Source organism: Diprion similis, chromosome 6 (assembly GCF_021155765.1).
Source record: "Diprion similis isolate iyDipSimi1 chromosome 6, iyDipSimi1.1, whole genome shotgun sequence".
NCBI classification, from domain to species: Eukaryota; Metazoa; Arthropoda; class Insecta; order Hymenoptera; family Diprionidae; genus Diprion; species Diprion similis.
The window spans coordinates 10445769-10468679 of record NC_060110.1 but is presented as its reverse complement, the minus strand read 5'-3'; the positions used below and the strand labels follow the sequence as shown (position 1 = coordinate 10468679).

Sequence of the window (22911 nt, the reverse complement as noted above, 5' to 3'; positions counted from 1 at the left end):
TTTTGAAATTTCGATCTTCCCTATATTTTTATTCGCAAAAAACGACAAAAAATTGGTCTTTTTCAACTTTTTCGAAAAATGGCCACCATTTTGTTAATTTTGCAAGTATAAAAAATCGTATGATTCATTCCAAGGCCATTAACATGCTGAATCTAAAACCGTTCGATTTTTTGGTCTCAAGTTAATCATCTTCGAGAAATCATCAACCCAGCAGACCACCCTTTTTTCAGATTGATTTTCAACCACGATTTTCGTGAGTAAAATGTGATTGAAATCAATAAAAAAGTTTTTTTTTATGTAATTCGAAATTGTACTTATTAAGTCTAACAAAGCCTATTTATTTACAGTTAAAACTTATTAAATTTTTTTTTGAAAAACCCTTTTTTTTGCTCGTCAGTTGGGTAGACCCCTTAAACAAATATCTGCAAGGCTGCTGCGCAGTTGAATTATTACGTCGTTCCATATCATAACTAAATCTTCCCCTCGAGTTTAGACACGCTTGGGACTGACCGCCAGACGATTCTTTCTGTATTAAGTAAATTGGCTTGAGGGTCGAGCGGTAGTGAATACGGATAGAAACCAGAAGTGGGTAACGGATCAAAGAGTAAAAACGGAAAGCGTATTTTAGTCAAAGCCTCCGGTTCGCGGTAGGGATACACTTCGACTAATCTATTTATCTTGACAACCTAACTTGACCCCACCTCTCGGAAGTTATCTTGCACGGTTCGACGATAAGTTTGAGACTACGGAGCAAACAGATAGTGCAACGCAATCAAAAGATTAAAGCCGAGGTATTCGGTCGCGGGTCTCCACGTCTCGAAAACCGAACGATTCGTTGAAATCGCTATTTCGCATCGATGGTGCATTCAATGGACTGAGAAATTCCAAAGAAAAGAATTCTCCGTTTTATGTTCTCGACTATGTCGAGCGCAGCGACGTTTTTGACCCTCGAAAAAAAAAATTCTATTTTTTTTGAGACTTAGTTTAGAAATTATGATTGTTTCAAAATCCTCATTTTCACTATTTTAAAGTTGGTCACGAGACGTCGTATGAAAATTTATTTGATAGAAAATCTGTCGATTAGTGGATGGTCATTCAAAAAATAAATGCACAAGTTTTCCGGACTGAAAAGAAGAGAAATGTCGGGGCTCGGTCAAACCCATATTTTTAATTTTTTCTAGAATCCTCATTCAAAATTCTGTACAGAAATACATAAAAATGTATAAAAATAGAAGGATCCCAAGTCCTTAAGAGAGATTGGTTTGAAATCGAGTTCCGGAGTTAAAATGATTCCAGACTCACAAAAGATCTGAAAAATGTTCGTCTTTTCCATTGTAACTACACCTTTTTGGATTTGCGTTAGTTCGCGTCGAAATCAATCTGCGTACTTTGAACCTACGATTAAACCTAGGTCTTGAGAATTTTCGAATTCCTGAATCTATACCCAGCAAAGCGAGGGAAAACTCACAGACATAGATTTCCGTGTCTCGTATCGTTAAATCCTGATAGTGTCTGGCTCGGAGAGTGTTTTCGATGCGATCGAGAAACGCGAAAGTAGAAATCGTCTTAACGTATCGTTTCGGGATGCGAATCTTATTGATAGGCAATTCACTCGTGTACTAAATCACTGTCTCCTGTTTCAACCCCGTCCAAATTGCTCAGCTGTTTTCCAACCCGCGCTTTATCTCTTTCGCGGTCCAATGCATGTTCGACGAAACTCTTCCGGCTCCAAACTCGTCTATATGTGTTCACTCACAGTGAACACTTACCCTCGGTGAATTCGCAACTTTCATATGAAATATGATCAGCCTTTGAATTCCGGATGGCTCAAGATTTTCGAACGTCTCTTTCGTTCCACGAGTATGTAAAATTTTTTAGTTTCAAAACAACACGCTGTGAAGGATGAAGTGGGCACAGACTCACCAGATTTCAGTTATTGACCACCTCTAATATACGTTATACGACACATTTGCAATTTTAACACCCAGTAATTGGAAATTCCTAAAAAAAATTACGGTTATAGATGAAACGGTAAATTGGAGAGAAATAATCGTCGTGAAACGATAAATATTCCGTTATCTCCTACAATACCTCTTCATAACGCTACTTTCGGTGAATAATGTAACGCTCGTTCCACTTTTTTATTTTTTTACGTTTTTTTCATAGTAGACCTGAAAGCAAGAATAATGTGCAACGCTGAATTTTCCGAGATCATCAGAGAGAAAGAGAGCGAGAGAGATGGCTGAGTAGCATTGATACGAGATTGCATCTAATTATGCAGTTCCACTGATTCTTGGCCCGTTTTTTTTAACCTCGTAACTGAGAGTGAAACGGGGCGAAACATATACTCGAGGTAATCACAGGCCGCCCTTTTCTTCACGCCATTACACTGTACACCTGATTGTAACTTTCTAAATTCCGTGGTTACAGTTCTGATAAAATATCTCTGAATGGGGATGCTTGTCTCGCACATGTATCACTCAGTTTCTTCAATTTAGCTGGTCATTTGTCTTCTCTTAGAACAAGGGACGCCTATGCTAATGTCTCGTGAATTTATTTATATTGATGGCGCTTCGCATGCAAAAGCGCTCCTGTTTCTGGTTTTATATTTAATTCTGCACAATAGAAATAGACTGCAGGTTAACAGTCTCAGAGATCATTCAGTTTCTAATCCAACGAAGGCATCGTTGCGTGTATGATGAACGTATATAAACTCTACAAGGATAAAGTACAACGCATAGATTTCGATTTTCTCTTGCTTCATAGCCCTCGAAAGTAAATTTTCTTCTCGTTTGGAGAGTCTAACGTAGCATCGCGCCCTCTACTTACTTTCACGGAAAAGTGACCGTAAATTTTGCGCGTTTTTTGCGAATTTTGTAGCGAGATTTTTTGCTCACACGTAAAGCTCTTCATATCTCTCGACGATATTCGCTGATTAAGGAAAAATACGCAGCCACCGGAAAAGTAGACTTTTTTCCTTGCTTCGAGCCATTGTCTGCCATTACTGCATTATTAAAAGCCACTCTTTGTAAAACGCTTTTTCAGTCACCTTATTCTCATTCTCTTATTGACTTTTAAACATCGCTGTGCATCTCCAAGGATTCGCCCAGTTCTACCCAAGCGATGTGTAAATACTCCAAGATAAAGTTAGTCCTGCGTACTTAAAGGGATCGTCTTCACCCTTCAGTTGAGGTAATTAGTGGAATTAATTCTACTAAAGTTGACGAGAATCGATTTTTAACTACTTGTTCGAGATAACGAACTCCGCTCAACGAAGGCCATTCCTATAGTATCGGAAGGGTTTAAACCCAAAACCTCTTCCTGCGAAAAAACACTGACAAAGCAATCGCAACAGAGATGGGCGGAAGGCGGTATTTTCTTCGTCGCTTTGGGCTGGACGTGACAAGGACTGAGGTAACTAGGTGGGTACAATAAAGACCCGAGTATACACGACGTCGACCCTGAAGGTCGTTTGGGAAATACCGGACAAAGGGATTTTCCTATGGAACCCATTTCAACTCACCCGATTACTGCGATATGTGTTTCCTCTTGGAAATCGAGTCTAATTGAAAAAGTTTCATGATTTCCGCGTCCATTCAACGATCCGTTCGAGAATGGTGCCCCACCTTCCAAACTCGTTGCCCACTTCGTTAAAACTTGCAGACTGTCAAAGGATGAAAGCTGAAAATTCAACTGAGCAAAGTGACCAAGAAACATTGCGGAACTTGTGTCAGGGGGGGGGGGGGGGGGGGAAGCGAATACCAGTAAACTTTTACCCTTATTTAAGGGGCTTAATTCAAAGAAATATAACACCCTTCCTCAAAAGGTGAGATTTACTTCGGTGTAAATTTAACTTACCAGTTATAACTTTGCCCGGTTGAATTATATGTAAAAACTACGTAACATCGTCGTGAAACTTCTATACCGTGCTTCAGATGCCAGAGAAGTTTTACTTACCCTGCGTTCGGTTATATTTTTGGGGAAGCTACAACCGAACTTCGCGTTTGCAATGCGAAACCTTTTTTGCTGATTCGGTTAAGTTTTGACCTGAAAAATTTCTGGTCCGGTAATTGCCAGTTTTCTACTTGATGAAAAGTTTTCAACAACCTTGAGTATGTCACCTTACTTTGTTGAATATGTTTGCAGGGATACATCGCTAGCCGCATCGAAACTTGGTAAAATTTCAATTCACCCTGTACTTTTATTTCGCCGATTTCACAGCGGCGAGAACAACATTCCTGTGAAATACTGACGCTGTATTTTCGTACAAGAATTTTCAGATAACTAATAAATTCTGGGCCTCAATATCACCGTGATACCGGGAGATATTCAAGTGTGCAACCGGATTCCGGGTCAGATGTTTTTCCCCGTAAACCATCCTTGGAATTTTAATTCTCCTTGGTCTGAAAGTATTTACGTTTTTCAGTGCAATTTCATGAAATATTTGTGTAGAATCTGCTCGATGTTCTTACGTACGTACTCAAGTGACGTAACGCTTCTGCCAACTTCCTCTACCAGATTCTAAAAATATTCACCTGATTCACAGCGCGGAATATTTCATGGATCAGAAAAATTCTTACGTCAAATGAATTTAAAGAATTAAAAAAAGTATTGAAATCCTTCCGAAGAGTACGGCTGAACTGATATTCATAATAATGAAAAGCCCGCCCTGTAATAATTGTTCAACGGGTCGTTCAACTGTGCGGGAAAAATGCAACAGACAGGAGTTCTGAAAACTGGATATAATCCTTGTGTATCGCTGGTGTGTCAAATTATTATATTACTTTGCGTAAATCTCTCGATTGATGTACCGATACTGGATAATATTACTGAAAGAACGACGAGACGCTTCGGTGGAAAATTTTAAAAGGGAACATTGAAAACCTTAGATCTTCTAGTTCCAAGTTTATACAGAAAAAAAAGAATAATATCCAACTCGAATTTCGTACTACGAATTCAGATTTGTGATTAACAATTTTAAAGTCCCCGGATACAATATTACATGAAAATGTGACAATTTTTTTTTATTTTGAACCACTGAGCTTGGGTTCGTTACCGGTGAACCAAAAAACCTCCGCCTACTGATTTTTACGAAAATCGAAATATTTTTGGATTGTTTCCTTCACTAACGAATCAGCGAGTACCAATTTTCATCAAAATACAAATGTTTTTAGTTTTTTTTTCCAGCTTATTGAATACGCGAAATTCAAAGTTCGCAAACCTGACCTTAGATTCTTGATCAGCGACCCAGGAAAACCTTAAGATACCGATTTTCATTCAACTACATTCATCCCTTCTCAATACATGATGATTGCAATTTGATTTTTTGTAACTTTGTTATTTAAATAATTGAAAAAGTACTGAACCAATCAAAGCCAAAATATAGTCAGTTCTAAGTTTGGAAACCCGCGCCGATTCAGACCAAAATCATTGAAATTCGGTAACCCTTTCTCGAGATACGTACACACACACAGACGTCCGTCAGAAAATGGTCGGAGGTTATTCTCTATAAACCTTGAAACGTGGAGCGCTAGTGAAAACTCAATTTTTCATCTTTGGGATGATTACATAAACTTTCTTTTTTTTTCTGAAAACAGAGAAACGGAAGTGATAAAAAGTGATCGAAATTTATTGTGACACTGTTTTTCCGCTGACGAAAAAATCTCGCCTCGCGGTGACACGTGCTTGTCATTCATCCGTGGGCTGTGATTTTACACGGAAAACACTCTGGAACGAGGGCATAGCTGGTGGGTACAGGAAACCCGAAATTCTGATGTAGTGTCTACCCGCTTTCACGCAGCTTACCGTATTGCTTAGGCGTGCCTGCGGGTGGGACAGACAGAAAAGACGACCCTACCGGCAAGGAATCAGGAATTCCTCATAAATATGACATTTTCCATCCCGTTTGACTCACTCGAAGATTGTGCTTGAAAATTTTTCGAATTCGCCACAATACCGCGCCGACTTTCTAGCCTTTATCGTGCCTACAGTTCTCTGCAGTTTCATCTCTGTCCAAAGGTCCTATGTATGCAAATTCGTCTGAATATAGTCATGCAAAAGTTCGAATTTTTCACGCCATAACATGTCGCCTTTTCTAACCCAGTCTCGGAGCCCATTCGTGATGCTTTTCTACTGTTTCGAATTCACGTTCGTTTTCGCCGCGTTGAAAGTGATCTTGGAATATCGTAAGTCAGTCACTGTCAACACGAAATCCAGGCTAAACACGGTCTCCTATCACATCGAAGGGAAGAGGAGAACCCGGTTTTAGTTTGATATACAGCGATGCGCCGCGTCCCCGCCGTGGCCGTTTATAATTGATGTGTTACGTTATTAAGCCACCGTGTTGAGTGTCAGGGTGTGTCTTGATTAAATCTTTCACAGAAATTGCCTCACCCTGCAGAGTCTTGGAGAATCGCGGCGCACCGATCTTCGTCAAAATTGTGTCAATTAGAATGAATGTTGCTCGAGATCCGCTCTGGTTTTCACGATTTACTACAGACCATATCGCCAGCTGTGACGAATCGCGATTTCCTGACGGATAGTTCTGTTTTCACGAATCCCTCAGGGGCTCTTAGATCTCGCGATGAATGGCCAGGATGAGGCGTAAGTAATCAGCGCGAGAAATTTAAGGGCTACTGAAGCTCGTTTTCCGATCGGAACTTACTCCGATTCTAAGTAGCTGGTATTATTTTCAATCGATCGCACTATCATAATGAAGAATCAGTCAAGAGCCGCCCTTGGGCGGGGCTGTAATTTAGCAAAGTGAAGTACTGTGTACCTTGTGATGCACTGACCAACGAGGGGATGAACAACATGTCACACTCGATACTTCCGTATATTATAGCTATCCGGTATGTACAGTCTTATCCGTTAATGATTACCCCGAATATAGTCGTTCCAATTTTACAAGGATCTGTTAACGCGTCACGGCCATGCGATCACAGCAATTGCAGCTACCCTCGTATTGACCAAGGTGTTTGTGTATCGTTGACATGGAAGTGGAATTGGTTTATTTCCCAGAGTTGTGCAGACGGTGGTTATACGAACACACACGGAATCAATCGGCACTAGTTAATTTCAGGTATATTTATTCAAGGATTAACCCGGGTTACACTTCTCTCGATATCGATGTTTACCTTTGTTTGATTAATATTTACCTTCGCGATTTACTTCAGACTATTTAATCTATTTTGCAAAGGTTATGCTCGAGTAATTTTTATTCGTAGACGGTGGTTAATCAGCCCGGTTGGTTTGACGCACGTTTCATAAAGAATCCTATTTTTTTTTCACTCTCAAATACCCAGCTCTTGATATCATACTTTCTTTCTGTTTTTAATCTTCTTTTTCATAATTCTCCTCTATTTAGTTACTTCCCGATTCAGCCGGCGGAGGTTTCATTTCGACCTCAGTGCGGAAAGCTTCTGAAACATCTGAAACTCCGCCTCGAGGTTTCAGCCGCGTCTTTGCATTTCTGTGATTATTCTATGTAATCACTTCACGATGCTTGCTGCTTTCTGTTGTCATCAGGCTCCTGGCTTTTCTTGCAAACTTGAGAAGCTGGATTTCAGATTTATTGAGTTCCTTGCTTTAGCTACTTGTTTGTTTCGCAGTTGAGGTTGTTAGATTAATGCTTATGGGGATACGTTGTAAACATACAACGTGTTTCTGACGATAACGGCTCAATTTACATGATTTCACCGTATTACGAAACTTGCCAAATCTTGCCAAAAGCTTTCCGTGTTATATGGAATACGGAAAAAAATATAAGAAGAACTTTCCCCTCGATTTGGTCTAGAATTTCCGGGGACTCGAGCATTGAGTTTGATGTGAAATTTTCTCGAGTACCTAATCCTACCAGAACCAGGATGGAAAGCAAGATTGAACCGTTATAAGAGAACGAAAAAAACAACTGTCTACTGCACCCAATCTTGCTTGGGTTACGGCCAATGGATTATCGAATTTGATTTACAGAACTCAATTCCTTAAACGCTTAATATTCTGCTCGTGATGAGTTTTTAATTAGTCGCTTAGACGCCTTGAGGGTGGTATATTAATTGGTGATATAATTTTCGAAATCGAAAAATAAGTGGACAGCCTTTCTCCAATTAGAGGAAAGTATAATATTCAATTACAAAAATTTTACGTCTCCTTCCTTGACTCGCGAATTTTTAGTGGTTATTGAATTGGTAATAAATTTGGATAATCTTAACTTCGTGATATCGATCTTGGATCATCTTATCAAAATCACTCGAAGCGTACCTCAGAGCCTAACTCCTAGAACTTTTGAACTCGCGTAAAAATTCTTCTTTTCTATTCATGCGAGTACGCGAATCATAATCAAAAATAAAAGTGCATAAGAATACTTGAAAATAATTCTTACGCGTTTTCGTAGCGCTAATGAAAATTCGATAAAATCGAAAATGAAAGTATAAAAAAACTTACAATTAAGTTGTTGTTTCCTCGGTAAAGGCATTTGTACTTGAATTTGATGCTAGAATCTAGAATGAGATCTTACTCGACAGAATCAAGCATTTAACGATTGATACAATGCTAATTATTCCATTTGACATTATCGATTCACGCAAATATGAACGTCACGTACTGTTGACCGCGTGGGTTTATCTATTCCCAACGGGCGTAAACTGGAGATTATATAATCTTGTCCGCAATTTCCGTGAACAAACGACACAGCGTATATCGTTACGTGAATCAACTATTTCCTACTCCCTCGAAGGCACGTATAGTGTTTATTGCCATAGACACTTCGAATTTAGATTACGTGAAAAGCTGAGAAATTTTCATTAATATATTCATCTCACTGTATATTGCTACCCCAGCTGTAAACTTCACAGGATTTCGGACGTTTGACCCGTGAAAAAGCAAACCGAAGTGGTGAATATTGCAAATTATGTAAGTATGGATGTTGTTCATCAAGCACTCACCATCGTTAGTCTCCATGCATCATTCATCTGAAACAGATGAAAAGCATCGCAAAATAAATAACCATTCAAGTTTAAATCCGTTCGATACAGTCACCGTATCGGCTTGTCGGTGTTAAATAACATGAATTTTACACGGTGAGAGAAGCAGTGTTTCTACGCTCCGCACTTCGCGTTGCATCTCATCTAAACTGAAGTTCATGTTCCAACATTTCTTACGAGTTTTTTTTTTTTTTTTTTCAAACCTGCAGGTACCCGAAGACACTAGTAACAATCCAAATCTAAGAAACACGGCATACAATCTGAGATGATCAGATCTCACGGGTACTCACAGTGGACCACTTGGAGGTGCGATAAAACGAACCTCAGAATGGTTTAACTCCTTGATCGAAGGATATCGCATCTTTAATCGGCAACAGCTCAGTCCTTAACACACCTTAACATTTTCGACAGCAGTCCACGTCAATTCTCATCCACTTTTATCTCTAACGCGTGCTCGACTTCCCTCCACTTGATGTATTGATCAGTTTCGAGGCAACGTAATAAGTCATCAATGCGCTACTAACGTCGATTTAATTAACCCCTCTACGGTTGTTAAACCACCTCCGTATTCTCAGGTGTCCTCTACATACACTCAGTTTGGTATTGGAACTGCTCAGCTTCCCCGTGCCTGATCCAGACAGTTAAGTTGTATTCGTAAGCTGTATTGTCTCCGTGCAAAAGCATTAAAGGGAGAATCGTCGAGTGTTATGTAGTTTTAATTATCTGACAAACTGAACGGTTTCTCATGCAGTCAAGTTCGTTAATAGTGAGTGACGAATCGTCGTCAAGGCCGCTGAAATGGAATGCCATGCGTGCGGATCCATTTCCTCCTTTTTTCAGCTTTGCAGAAAAAGGAAGACATATCCTTAATTCAAATGTATTATTTTTTTATTTTTTTATTAATTATCAAAGCTTAGGTATCACTGGTGTGGAAACGTGCAAGTAAACGAAATTCTACATGCAACGCCGAATGCAAGTCCCCCAAAGAAGTTGTTTTTTATTTTGCTCAATAATAATGTTAAGAAATTTATTCCTGTAATCTAATTAGCAATTATCGGAGTTATACATTTTCTGTCCTTATTTTGATTCTAAACAAAAAAGCTTTGTTTAGAATTGCATGTAGAATTGCGCTAACTGCGATGTTTTTACATAAGCACTACGTAGACTTTGAAAATAGTCGAAATAAGTGAAACTTTTCCTCGGTTGGTAAAGTAACTGCGAACGATAAATTTCATTCTGCAGATAATTTCACAATGTTTTCTACTTATGTCATTCTTTGCAAATATTGCCACGTGTAACAGTGAATGCATTAACTACACGTGTCAGAGATGTGTGTTCTCATGAAAAGTGGAAAATGTTGCTACAAATGAAAAGTAAGAAGAAATTTTTCGTGGCATGATAATATAGTGATATGCAGATGCAATGTGGAAATAGCAAAGGGGATTCACGTTCATCGAATAATATATGTGCAATGCGTAGAACGAACCGTAGAACAGGGAACGACTCGAAGTCAAACTCGTAAAATCGTCGAAAGACTATGAAACGTTGATGGTGAAATTTATCCCCTGTTTTTGCATGGATGTATAAATTTAATAGATTGCCATAGTCGTAAAAATTCATTTCTCGCTAAAGTGTTTGCACCTCGGTATATGTGTGTACGTGTAATATGCATACCTGTGTTTACATATTTATACGTTCAACTGTAATAGGCGTTCTGCCGTAACTGTCACAAGCTGAAGTTGTATCGGAAAACTCACATTCTGAAATTATATCAGCCTCGTTTCATACGCGAGAGAAATTGCGATATTAATCCAAACTTCGTCGGGTGCCAAAATTAAAGTGGTTTCCTAAGTAATACGCCACGATATCACCGCATTTCACTGCGAATAAGCTTTATACCCTTCGATTTACGGAGTTTGCCACGCAATATCATTTGAGGCTATTGACGGAAAATTGGCTGGATTATCATCGTTTTTCAATACAAAAAAAGTAGGTAGAAACGGTGAATTCGCTCTAAAACCATGAAGGATTTATTATGGAAATATAGCCTCCAAGGCACATTCGTGTATTGACTTTGAAAATCGGAAAACATAATATCTCCAAATTTGCAGAGCATGATTGTACCTATCCAGTTGTTATACCTATTAATTATCGAAGTTACCGGATCGGCAAATAATTTCCCTACTCAAGGGGCGCGCAACTCGTAAATTTCCATGCGTCATAGCGCCCCTTAGATACACCTACCCATAACACTCCGACCCAAATCATTCGTATAACAGATCCCAATATCAGTGTGATTTATTAGCTTGTTTAAAACAAGATCGACGGCTGATTTACACTCGCTACTTCATTCCCGTATTTTCTAGGTACGTTGAATAACCGGGACAAATTTCGGTCATTTTAAACATCTAGATAACAGCTGGCGAAAGCTACTGATAGTCGGTATGAATTATATTTAGGTGATTCACACGAGACGCTTTACCGGCATTCTAGCCATTCGAATATTGTTAAAACTCGAAATCGTCTTGACGCTCAGGTGATCAGTTTCATCATGGAAAACGGCAAGACGTCAGACCTTATCGGTTACGTTTTTACCCAGTTTTGTGTGACCTTAAATTGAGTCAAAATGCATGACATTGATATCAAGGAATAGAAATGGCTCGCAGGAATTTCCCCCCGGAAATAATCTTATAAATGGCTTCTTGAACGCATTAGACGAAGCGGTACACTTTTTGCCACTCTCTCGTGTGCTATAAATCGCATTGAAATAGGCCGTGTTTTTTCCCCTTGAAATTTGATGCAATAAATTCTTCAAGAATATAAAGTACGGAATGATATATTAATGTTTCTGTGACGTGAGTTTTGCATCACGACGCGACGCGACTCTAATATCGCGGCAATATAGTCCGTTCGTTGTTCCTCCAGTGTGTGTGTGTGTGTGTGGGTGTGTGTGGGTGTGTGTGGGTGTGTAAGAAAACTAACATATGCTTTGCATATCGCAGGAGGAGAACTTGACAGCTCAATTTTACGCGTCCTTATAACTATTTAACTAAGTTGTGCCCAAACACCTCTATACGTATGCACACTGTACACACGTATGATATACGAATACAGATTACGTGGGCCGAAGAGGATCCACGCGGTTAAAATCGAGCCCCCAGAGGCGTGTAAAGCGCCGCCGGCATCTTAACGGATTTTATACGTATGTTTATCCATCATTTTACCCTGCTTACAATGTGGTACGTGCCTACACTTCTCTGTGTATAAGCGGATGGAATCTCGGTTGCGGTGTACAAAAATAAAAGTAAAATAAAACGGGATATTGGGATATTCCGGGCTGCTGCTTGGCCGTCTCTATTCCAGGATAAAATTATTATTATGCACTTTAAGCTCTCCGCAAGCTCTTCGCTAAAGCTCGTTGTTCAAATTCTCGGATGATCACTCGTGAGCTTGTAAGATTAAGAGCCTGCATGTTTCCGTGTAAACTGTTTGTTGTGCGTAACGTGTGTTGATCCTGGTGGTGAAAACAGGGTGGTTTTACGTAGGGTGCGTAGATCACGCGGCTTTCTAGATTACCATGCACGATAAACGGGGTAGCACAACTTTTCATGTGTCTCGCGACAGAGGTTATAAGGCGAGATTCTTACCGACATTATATACGCCGTGGAAAGGGCGATCCCTGCTCTTCGGGTCCTGGACAGGCTCTGTGACGTGGGGATGAAACCTGTAGGAAGTTACCGCCAAGGAAACAGGGGAAGTGCATTAGTATGAACAAACAAATACACCGCATGACTGCAAAAAATTTATGTATCTTGTTATATATACGAATCCTTCTTGCAGCCGTCTCAATTCTATCGTGAGATTATTATACTCCATGTACCTAATACGTAATGCATTAGGGTGTCTGCTGATGACAAAAAAATTTTCACATGTACGGAATTACGGTTTTTTTTTTATTCATATGTGAACATTTCAGATTGAATCTGATATTCTACAAACTCATTTTTTCATCGTGCATTATCTTTATGAAATCTCTATTCTAACCGACAGGAATGCTTACTTGAATCAAAAATAGTCCGATAGAGATTCTCCTGTGGTAGGAGATACTTTTTTCTATTTCTAACGTCAGCGCTACTCTTTGAGATCGCTGGAATATGTAACGCTGGAATATGTAACGGCCATGTAACCGTGGCCAATTAAGATATTTCAGAATGAAAAAAACATTCGAATGCGATCCATCTGGCGGATTGATTATTCAGGCCACCAGAGGTCGTAGCAAGTTATCTTATTGTTAGTTATTATTTGAAAAAATTTTGACGTATAATAACGGTGGTCGAGGTGAATCGAAACATCTGGCTCTTTGGCGAGCCATGAGTATGGCCGCGGCTCGGTTTAGGTCCGTGTATTTCTTTTTCAGCCGTTAATCTTTATGGTATATATATATTCATATATAATATATATATATGTATATGTATACATTGTACATATTATAAAGTATAAAATGCGAATTTACGAGACATTAAATATCAAATTATATCGCGTTATCTATCCTGATTCACCGCACCGAGCCACGCTTTATCATTCTCCCAAATACGAACACGATTTAATGCCTACGTTATGAACATAAATTAGTTTCATTATTACTTTTTTTCATCTTTATCACTCGAGCGCAGTCCATGCAGCCAAATCGCCAAAAATAAATAATCTCTCGGTTTTGCTTAGTCAGTTCACGGATTGAAAAGTGCGCGTCGAACATCCCCGATAACCTACTGAATATAAAAAATATCTTTACCTACTTGAAACAATCAATTTTGCAAGTTCTTACATCCATTTTATCATTCCGTGACTAGGCAAGTGCCAAATATTTTTAATTAACATCGAGGCTCCAGGGCTCTCAGCACTCAGCTGCGTAATTTACCTGCATGAACTAATTCGATAAAGTTGGTATGGTAATAGATTTATAACGGAAAGCGTATGCTAACTATAAAGGTGCATATTATATATATACATATATAATATACAGGTGCGTACACATTTACCGCATGAAGAGGCTCTATTATATCTAAGTAAACCCGCTTGTGTGAGTAAACTTTGGAGTGCAGGAAATTCAACTGCGGTTCACCTGTGAAATTTATGTAATCATGTAGGTATATACAGTATAGTCTAGTCAGCTATTACCGACTTTGATATTGACGGAGAGTGACAAGTGGTAACAAAACGCCGATCTAGTCGAATTAGAAGATCTTGCGGAAAGAACAACAAGATTCAGGTGAAAGCAGATCGATCCAAGTAGGTTTAATCAGGAGCTATTTACTCAAAGTAGTGACGAATTTATTTTCCGCAAAAACGACGCTTAGTAAAATTACATTGTAAACACTCGACAAATTTAAGATATGGTAGAATTTATCAAGTTACGGAACTTTCAAAATACAGCAGAATTTCTTTCAAACCTTTTACAGTAGCTTCTTATTTCTGAACTGTTCAGCAAATTTTTTTCACATTGACAATACGTTCATCGAAAAGCCTGAACCTCGTTATCCACGTATAAAATCGTTCGAACCTCTCTCACCCAGCGTTAAATAGAATCTTACCCTCCGAATATAAACGAGTCATTGTCGCGTCGACGGTTCGAACTCGAACACCTTTAGCAATCGACCGCGTCTCGAAGGTGCGTCTGAAAATTGGTAGGATTCACGGAGCAATCAGGCCTCGGTATGACTCCCTTAATAAGGGCGTCTTGGCAAAGGGTTTTTTTTTATCACCGTTCGCCAATGCTCTTCTGCGAAGTGAAGTTGGCCGGATACCTCGGAGTGGCGAGATTCATTCCGTCACCTATCTCAGCCAAAGTGGTCGGGGGTGTAGCTTCGAAGTTTGCATCGAAGTCACGTTTCCTTAGGAGAAGACTGGCTTCTCCACTTTCCCGGAAGGGCTGCAGGGTCTGGTGGTATCTGAACTTATCGGGTGATTTGTTGAAGGAGAAGTTACTGGTCGGCTTTCACGACGTGGCACAGCGCGGTTCATAATGAATCGATACACTTTCACAGAAGCCTAATTTATTTGCGATCAATTTTTGACGGGTGAATGAAAAAAAGGTCCCTCGCGAAGATGTCCACGGAATTTGGTCAGAACGCGATGGTTAGGGATCCTGATGGTTACGGTACCTGAGGTGGGAGATGGGTCTGAAAGTCTGGAGCTGATGATGATATTGTTGACGATTGACGGACGAGCAGACGATGGTTACAACGTGAAAGATTAACTGCTCAAGGCTTTGATCTTCAGTGATCGATTGCACTGATTCGAATGGTGACCGCCAAGGTGTAACTCTCCGATTTTTGTAATTCTGTGATATACTGTAGCACATGGAACAATGTTAGACTCGCACTATTTCCGTGCTAATTCGCCGCTTAAATAGTTGGAGATATCCCTGAAGTTTAAATTGAAAGTCTTTTTTTTCGGAAGAGTGATTGTTCGAAGTATCAAAGAATAGACTTCTGCGTTTTCACATTATATGTATACATTGCTTGCTCGGCGTACGGTGAAAAGGGGAGAAACAATTCTACCTTAGTCTGCAGTCAGGCAAAGGTATAATACAAATTCGTGAAGTGTGCCAGAAAAGTCTCTCAATTAAAATGCTAACAATATCCCAGAATCGGGCATTGAAAGAAGATTTGAACCATTCAAAATTACGCCTCCCAGCTTGTTCTTATCACGGATGGATGCAATCAAGGTGGGTTGAATCGCGATTTGCTTGGCTCAATATCGCTATTGACGGTTGCGGTTAGGGAGGTTCTGAATTCTTTGCAAACCACAGGTTGAACCGACAGAATTCGGCACTCTTTTTGTTGCGATGCGATCGTCTCGCAATCGAACCAAATTGTCCAAGTGTCTGTGCGGCTGGCACCTTGTCTCATTAGTGATTCCAGAGGTGTAGGGGTTGAACCCCCGAACTCCACGCCATGGCAACGGGTGTTTCAATTGATGAGAGTCGCCGATGACAACTACTGAATCACTCTCACGAATCGTCGAAGAGTCTGTTATAGCAGAGGCGGCAGGGACCGCGTTTACACGTGACGTAAATGCTCGGTGAGATCATTCGTCTGGCATCGACCGAATCATGTTCTCTCTTCACATCTCGTTTTTATTGACTCTGCACAATCATTAACGAACGATAATTTACTTGTTCAGAGAGCGTGGAGCGAGAAGGCTCGGCGATTAAATTAATCGTTGCTTGAAACGTACCGACAAAATACGTAATTTGTTTACTTCAAACCGAGAAATGAACGTCTGGAATCACTTGTTTACCAGGATTTTTTCCGGGATAGAACTCTCGATATTGATTACAGGCAAACGGAGAATATCGATCCAAAGTTCCTGCTGCTGCAACATCTCCACCCAAGAAGACGTCAACGCAAGACCTCATTATCCGGTCGTATGGTTTTTACATGGGATATTTTTGACCGTTTATATTAGGTTAAATTACGTGGTGAGACTGCTTACGTCATAGAGCCGTTAAAAGGTGTAGCGGTGCCGGAGCAGGAGCACGCAAGCTTGATACTCATTAAAATTATAAGGATGAGTAGAAAAGCGCGTGCTTCAAGCTCGGCAGCGTGCCGGACTTACGGCGTACCGTTTACAATGTGCGAATTGTTGCCGCCAAATTTTCCCATTAGCAGACTACATTAAACCCGCGATTCAAGGTCACCGTGACGTCAAACTCTTGTAATTGGGTTACGAGAAGCTCGGAATAATTGCGAATTTGGAGTAGAATGTTCTTCGTATTGTATGGAACGAAACAAAGGGAAAAACGGTGCAGAGTTCGCGTTTGTCAGCTTTGTTTACTCTGTTAATACAGTCGGTGCGCGATTCGGTGAGAGGCGTTTCGACGAATTCGCGTCTGCAGATCGATTCGAGGAAGACGTAAAGGCGAAATTGTGTCTCTTGTGCAAATCGGACCATTTTTACAGCTTCAACTTCCAACCAAGACAAGCAATTACGTCTATAGATTCATCGTCGGAAATTTTCATTGCGACAGGATGCGGCTGAGACTAAGAGATTTTGACGGGAAATTCGCACGCCGTGACGTAACATGTAACGGAATATCCTTTATGTAACGTAATACATATATGGATATTTCGGAGGTTCCCTTTGATGGAATATCAATTTCCCAGCAGCCGTATAGGCCTGGGTTACCTGATTATTCGGCGGTTGAGCAATTCCGGGTGAAGTGTGTTTCCCTGATAAGTTACGAGGGCCCAACATCACCCGCGGAAACCAAATCTCGGCTTCGAGGCATATCCGAAAAGTGTCAGAAATCCGTGGCGTCACCATGCGACTGACATGGCGCTGATAAAAATGTCATTACAACCTTGTAAAATTGTAGTCCGAATTCGTTGGAGCCCTTCGAAACCAGCCGTCATCTAACTTGTGCCTAAATTTACACTGCAACTCTGATATCAGGAAACAGTAGCGAAACTTGAAAGCGGCGATGAACATGATTGCCAATGCGACAATTAGCTTTCAATTAGATTTGATATAAATGCGGTCACTGATAACGATTGTCAACAAGTTTGACAATTCTCGAATGAATTTAGAACTCGAGTTTTTCACTTTTCAACCTTGTCCCAGAGATTTTTGGGGCTTTACAAAATCTGGTTATAATTCTGACAACCAGTCACGGTTCCTTCGTCTCGCGTCGGAAACAAAAAGTCGGTAATTTTTTCCCATTAAATAGTAATCTTGACTTGAACTTGAGTGATGTGTGGGAATGCTCGATGTCGAAGGACAACGCGAATAAGTCAAAAGTTTTGACGTTCCGGCCCTGAGGGGGGCCCTCGTCGGAAAAGTTGAATTACAAAAACCTAATGTGCGAGGTGAAACTGTCAAATAGATAGGAAAAATCAGTTTCTAAAATACAAAAATCATAGCGCCAGTACCCAAGGAAGTCCAAAAAACTATATCTTTGTCCGTGACGGGTAGTCGATTCGTCACCATGTCGGAAAGCCGAATTCTTTCTCATTCCCTTCCGAAGTTGCCACCCTTCATTGTGCAGCCCTGGGCTCAGACGTCAGACTCGATCGAAGACGTTTCGAACCATTTAATTCCTGCCTCCCCGAATCAAAAGCAGTTAAGTATACGGAGACGCTGGATACCGCAAGACTCTAGTCAAAGTTGATGAAGGACGGTTGCAAGGAACGGAATTCGGACTTTCACGTAGGCTCTCGAATTCACCTCCTCATTGCTTTAATGGAAACACAAACTCCTCTTAGCTCCTATATTTCTTTTCTATCGACCCTCCTTAGAGCGCCTTTTTCAGCTTTCGCGGTTATTCAAAGGCGCAAGAAAACTCCAAGGACTCGGAGTGAATCGGTTTCGAAGGGATCAGCGAGGATTCAGACAGCTCGCGATTAGACGCTTCGAATTTATTTCCAACCAATAGTCCTCATCCTGTCGTTTCCCGCTCGGACTGCACCGATGGCTTCGCTGTCTCTCTGCAGTTCGCGGTAAAAAATTCTGCGGATATATCTATGTATACCCGCTGCAGGAATTCCAGGTAGAGAAAATTGGATTTTGCGAGATTCCAGAGGCGAGATGACCTCGTGCTCTGCTGCAGCCGGAAGACCACGTCGAAGCCTTAGAGGCTCCCACGACCCTGAGGATATTAGTATTCGCCTAGCAGATGACGTAAATCATTCATATCCTTATGGGGTGTGAGGCGTAAGTGAAAGCGGTAGAGAAAAAAAAGAAAACATCAACGAAGAGACGTGACTGATGCAAATTCTACTGCAAGGGAATATGTATATGATCTCCCCCGAATATATTTTCCAGAACGATCCATGAATTTGTAATTCCGTAAAACGTTGGTTCGTACCGCAGGTCTCAAAAAACGTTGGATCCTATTAAAATCGTTTATTATGCTCTGCTCGATGTTCCAGGGTGAGTCTATCCAAATCGGGTTTCGTTAGATGCTTATCTCCTCTTTCACGGAAAGAATAACCTTCCGAAAAATTGGCCAAAATCACTTTCGGTCAAATAACGCGCCTGCCTCATGTACATTCAAGCATCCGGTGTCACAAACAGCCGGGGCGCTTTTCGCATGGCCAAAGAATTTTCCAAGGAACACCATTTTCGCGTACCTACAAGGAATAATATACGACTTTGAATTTCCGGACAAAATCCGTTTGTGAAATGGTTATTTAATTAAATTTAAGATAAATTTAAGCTTCTGGCTATACTCAATTTCTATACAGCTGGGATTATAATCAATTATTTTTATTATAAATTAGTTATAATTAGCGAATGACGATCTTTTTCCCCAGCTATATAAAGCCTTTGCAAAACCCTCAATCGACTTTTATTTGTTAGCTCTGTAATTTTGCGAGAAATTAAATAAAAAAATTGTCTAGTTTTTTAACGAGCTTATATGCGAAAACGTAATGCCAGCTTTTTAATACGTTCATGCGTCTATATATACGAACATAACAGTTTGCATATCAGCTTCTGCGCTTTTCAGGCAGGAAACCTTTTCCCTTTGATATTCAAATCAACTGGGAGAATCCCGCATGAAAAACGTTTCAGATTGTGGCTTGTCAGGACGGGAAAGGATCGGTCGAGGCAAACAACGTGGTCTTTTTACCGCATTAAATTTACTCAAGCCTCAGCAATGCTTCTCGCACAAATGAACTCTTGTATGGCTCAGCAGAATTTCATTTGTGTTCTGATTTTGCCAGCGTGTGCGACGCCGGTATCCCGATTTTCAAATCAAAGTAGGAACAGTTTATATCGATTTCCCGTGATGTAAAGTCGATGGTAACGAGATCACACATCCATCCGTCTCACTTCAAGATATTTTTCCCTGGTTCATTCATCATTCGAACATAATAATTGTCGCAATTAAGTGTGACGCTCAAGCTAGTAAGTGATATCCAGCAGGCAATCCGTCTGGAAGGCTTTCAGGAAGTAAGCAAACGATAAAATATTAAAGAGGATATTCTAAGGAATTCTTTGAATAATCCTGTCGAGATTCATCGTTTCATCACCCCCTGGAACCTTTTCACCTGTATTATCCGCTGACTATTACCTACCAGTTTCAGTGTCATTAATTAAGTATCCGATCGAACGGCGTTTTCCGTTCATTTCTATTCATAATAAATTTGACCGCCTCATATACGGTGAAAAATTAATATTGACTTGATTATGATGAGTTCGAGTTTAAGTTTAGGAAATGAAAATTTACTCAAGAGTTGATCAAAGAGGTACAATTGTCAAAATACAAATTCAAATGTTTCATTTCAGATCAATTATCTCGATTGAGAAAATCAAGGAATCCAGGCACGAGCTTCTTACGGTTCGGCGTAATCACTTTCGAAGCTTACCTACCGGGGATTTGATTAAATTCAAATAGTCGAATGACGGTTGATTTTCAGAAAGGTATGTATACCACGATTGCCCAGCAAATTAGTCGGAAATTCGTCGTGTCGATTCACCGACGATTCATCATATTTTTATTCATTATACCCAGTGACAAAAGAATTTCCAGGCATTAATAATTTCCAATCCCGATGTCTTTCCATTTGCCGTCAACCTATGAGAGGCACTGAGTACCGGAAGTTACGGATTTCCGCTGGAGATAGCGAGTCGCGTACGTTGTTTGGCGGCAAATGAAACAAAAGAATTAATGGGATTATGAGATCCGTGTCTCTTTCCAAGCCAGCACTCCGTGTCCGCTGCTGTTTCCTTATTGTCTTGTCGTTTTCCCCTTTTTCTTGCTGTAACGGCTGGCACCGATTTTGATGTCTGGACATCCCGGGGAAAACCCTGCGACTGAGCTAAACGGATTAATGTTGTGTACCCGGGCTTGAAGTCCGTTGTTTTCGATGGTTGGAGGAGGTCAACGGGCTCATTATTCTTTTCGAGCTTCCTAAATCCACACGAGATATTTCCACAGCGCGAGTGTACGGATTTCGGTCAGAGATACCGACGACCGAACATGAGTGAGGTATTTCTTAGCATACCCTGACGCCGACTCATATCGCCTTTGACATTTAATCACAGACGAGGCAGCTCCCGAGGGAAGCCGTTATTGCTCTATATATACATATATATATATACACAGCTTGAGTGACTTTAGCTTGTTCGTGTAATTACCGTCTCTTGATCCACGGCGACTTCGAATCCCCTGTCACAAAACTTTCCTTAGTATATCAGAATCTCACTAGAGTGCAGTGGGACAAATATTAGGGCTCGACGTTGGCTTGGGATTTGCGTGATAACTCGAGACAATATTATAGGAAGCTTAATACGTACATCTAAGACTTGGTAGAGCAGATTATCATTATTAAATCGAATCAATAATTTTTTTTCCCCTGCACTTTTTCAGCCGACGAATACACCCGAGGAGGCAGAATTTTTACGTCGAGGGCAATTTGTGTTGAAAATCAGTGAACGTTTTATCCTCCTGAAAAGGGGGCATCGGATCACGTTGGCTCCTTGACGTTTTAGAAATTCCTACAGGCTTAAGTCGGGTCCGCTTTTCGTGAGAGCAAACGGAAATTTTTTATTCATAAACTCTGACAAAGCTATGGGGATAAAGGTGAGAGTGCAAAGAGCGAATAATTACAGTTTGGTGAACGTTAATCGTCTTTCGCCGTCGTGACGAGACGACTGCCATGCTCCATCATTGGTCTGATATAGGAAGGCATTGCGCCTCCTCCTCTTGGGGAATCACGATAAATTATATATGCATTCCGCATCCTCGGGGAGAAGTTCTCTCCTCATCATTTTGACGCTTTAATCTTGGATCACAAACGTCGAACCATTCGTGGATTTTCTGACTTGGACTTAGCTCTCTGACCTTTACTCCGGTAACGCCAAAGACAATTTGAGCTATCACATTGAAATATCATGTTGTCGATTCCTCATCCCTTCGTTGGCTACTTATATTTTCTCTCACGTCCTTGTCCACCTAGGAATAATTTGTCCTTGGCTGTTTTCTACCCACTTAGGGGTGAACAGAAATCCCAAAAAATTGAGGTAACTAGTTGAAGGTTTCTTTTTGATATTTTAAAATTAATATACAATAGAAAGTCGAGTCGAGCGAGACTGAGAAACCCACGACTCGGACCTGAAGCGTTGAAAAAAAAAAAATATATTCTAGGGATTACCACTCGAAAATATATGCTTTCAAATAAACTTGATGGTATTGGTCCCGGCTTGGTAAAAACCTATTTATTTAGCTACGATGAAAGTTTTTTTAGTGCGTGGTCCGAGGCCACCCCCGTACGCCACTCCCAAGATACCGAGGTAGGAGAAAGTACGAGGTCGAGGAATTCGTCCCAGGTGGCCAACGTGGTTCTTTGATCGATCGGAAACAAAAATTTTTCTCCACATGTCTTGGAGAAAGCGGTGAAATGAGAATAACATTTATCGCTCCTTTAGCAATTCTCTCTCCTGTTGTGATGTTACATTTTCTTACTCAGCTTCCACTCGGTGTTCATGCTTTGGAATTCTGCCACGAGTAAGGGCACAAGGGTTGTTGTAAGGTCACGCAGATTTGAATATAGGGATGCCGAGTGTAGAAACGCGGTCTTCGGCTCTCCGACAACCGGCACCGTATTTCTTGTGACATTTGCCTAGCTGAGGGAAAACTCGTACAGAAACTGCGCTATCTTCGTTTTCAGGAAATGCACCGGGGTTATTAACGAGACCGTGCGAAAAGGTTCGCAGCAGCACGCAAAGAGAGGCAGAGAAAGTGTAACCGTCCATTAATTTGCAGCGCGCTACCGTGTATGAAATTAATATTTTAGCAAGAGTTATATTCTTCCAGCTATGACAAATATTTTCTAGAGGGAGGTGTCCGTGTTTGCATCTGCACACGATATTAACTCACACACCGAATCTTTTCTTTCTGTGACATGCTCTAGTGGTCAAAAAA

General features: G+C 40.6%; 1 long non-coding RNA gene across 1 annotated transcript in view; it reads right to left on the bottom strand.

The window, feature by feature from the left end:
* The window catches only part of LOC124407116, a 61630-nt gene that overhangs the window by 17544 nt on the left and 21175 nt on the right, over positions 1–22911 (bottom strand). The window contains exon 2 of the long non-coding RNA XR_006929290.1: positions 8943–8969. This is a non-coding gene — a long non-coding RNA (uncharacterized LOC124407116). The remainder of the gene's footprint in view (positions 1–8942; positions 8970–22911) is intronic.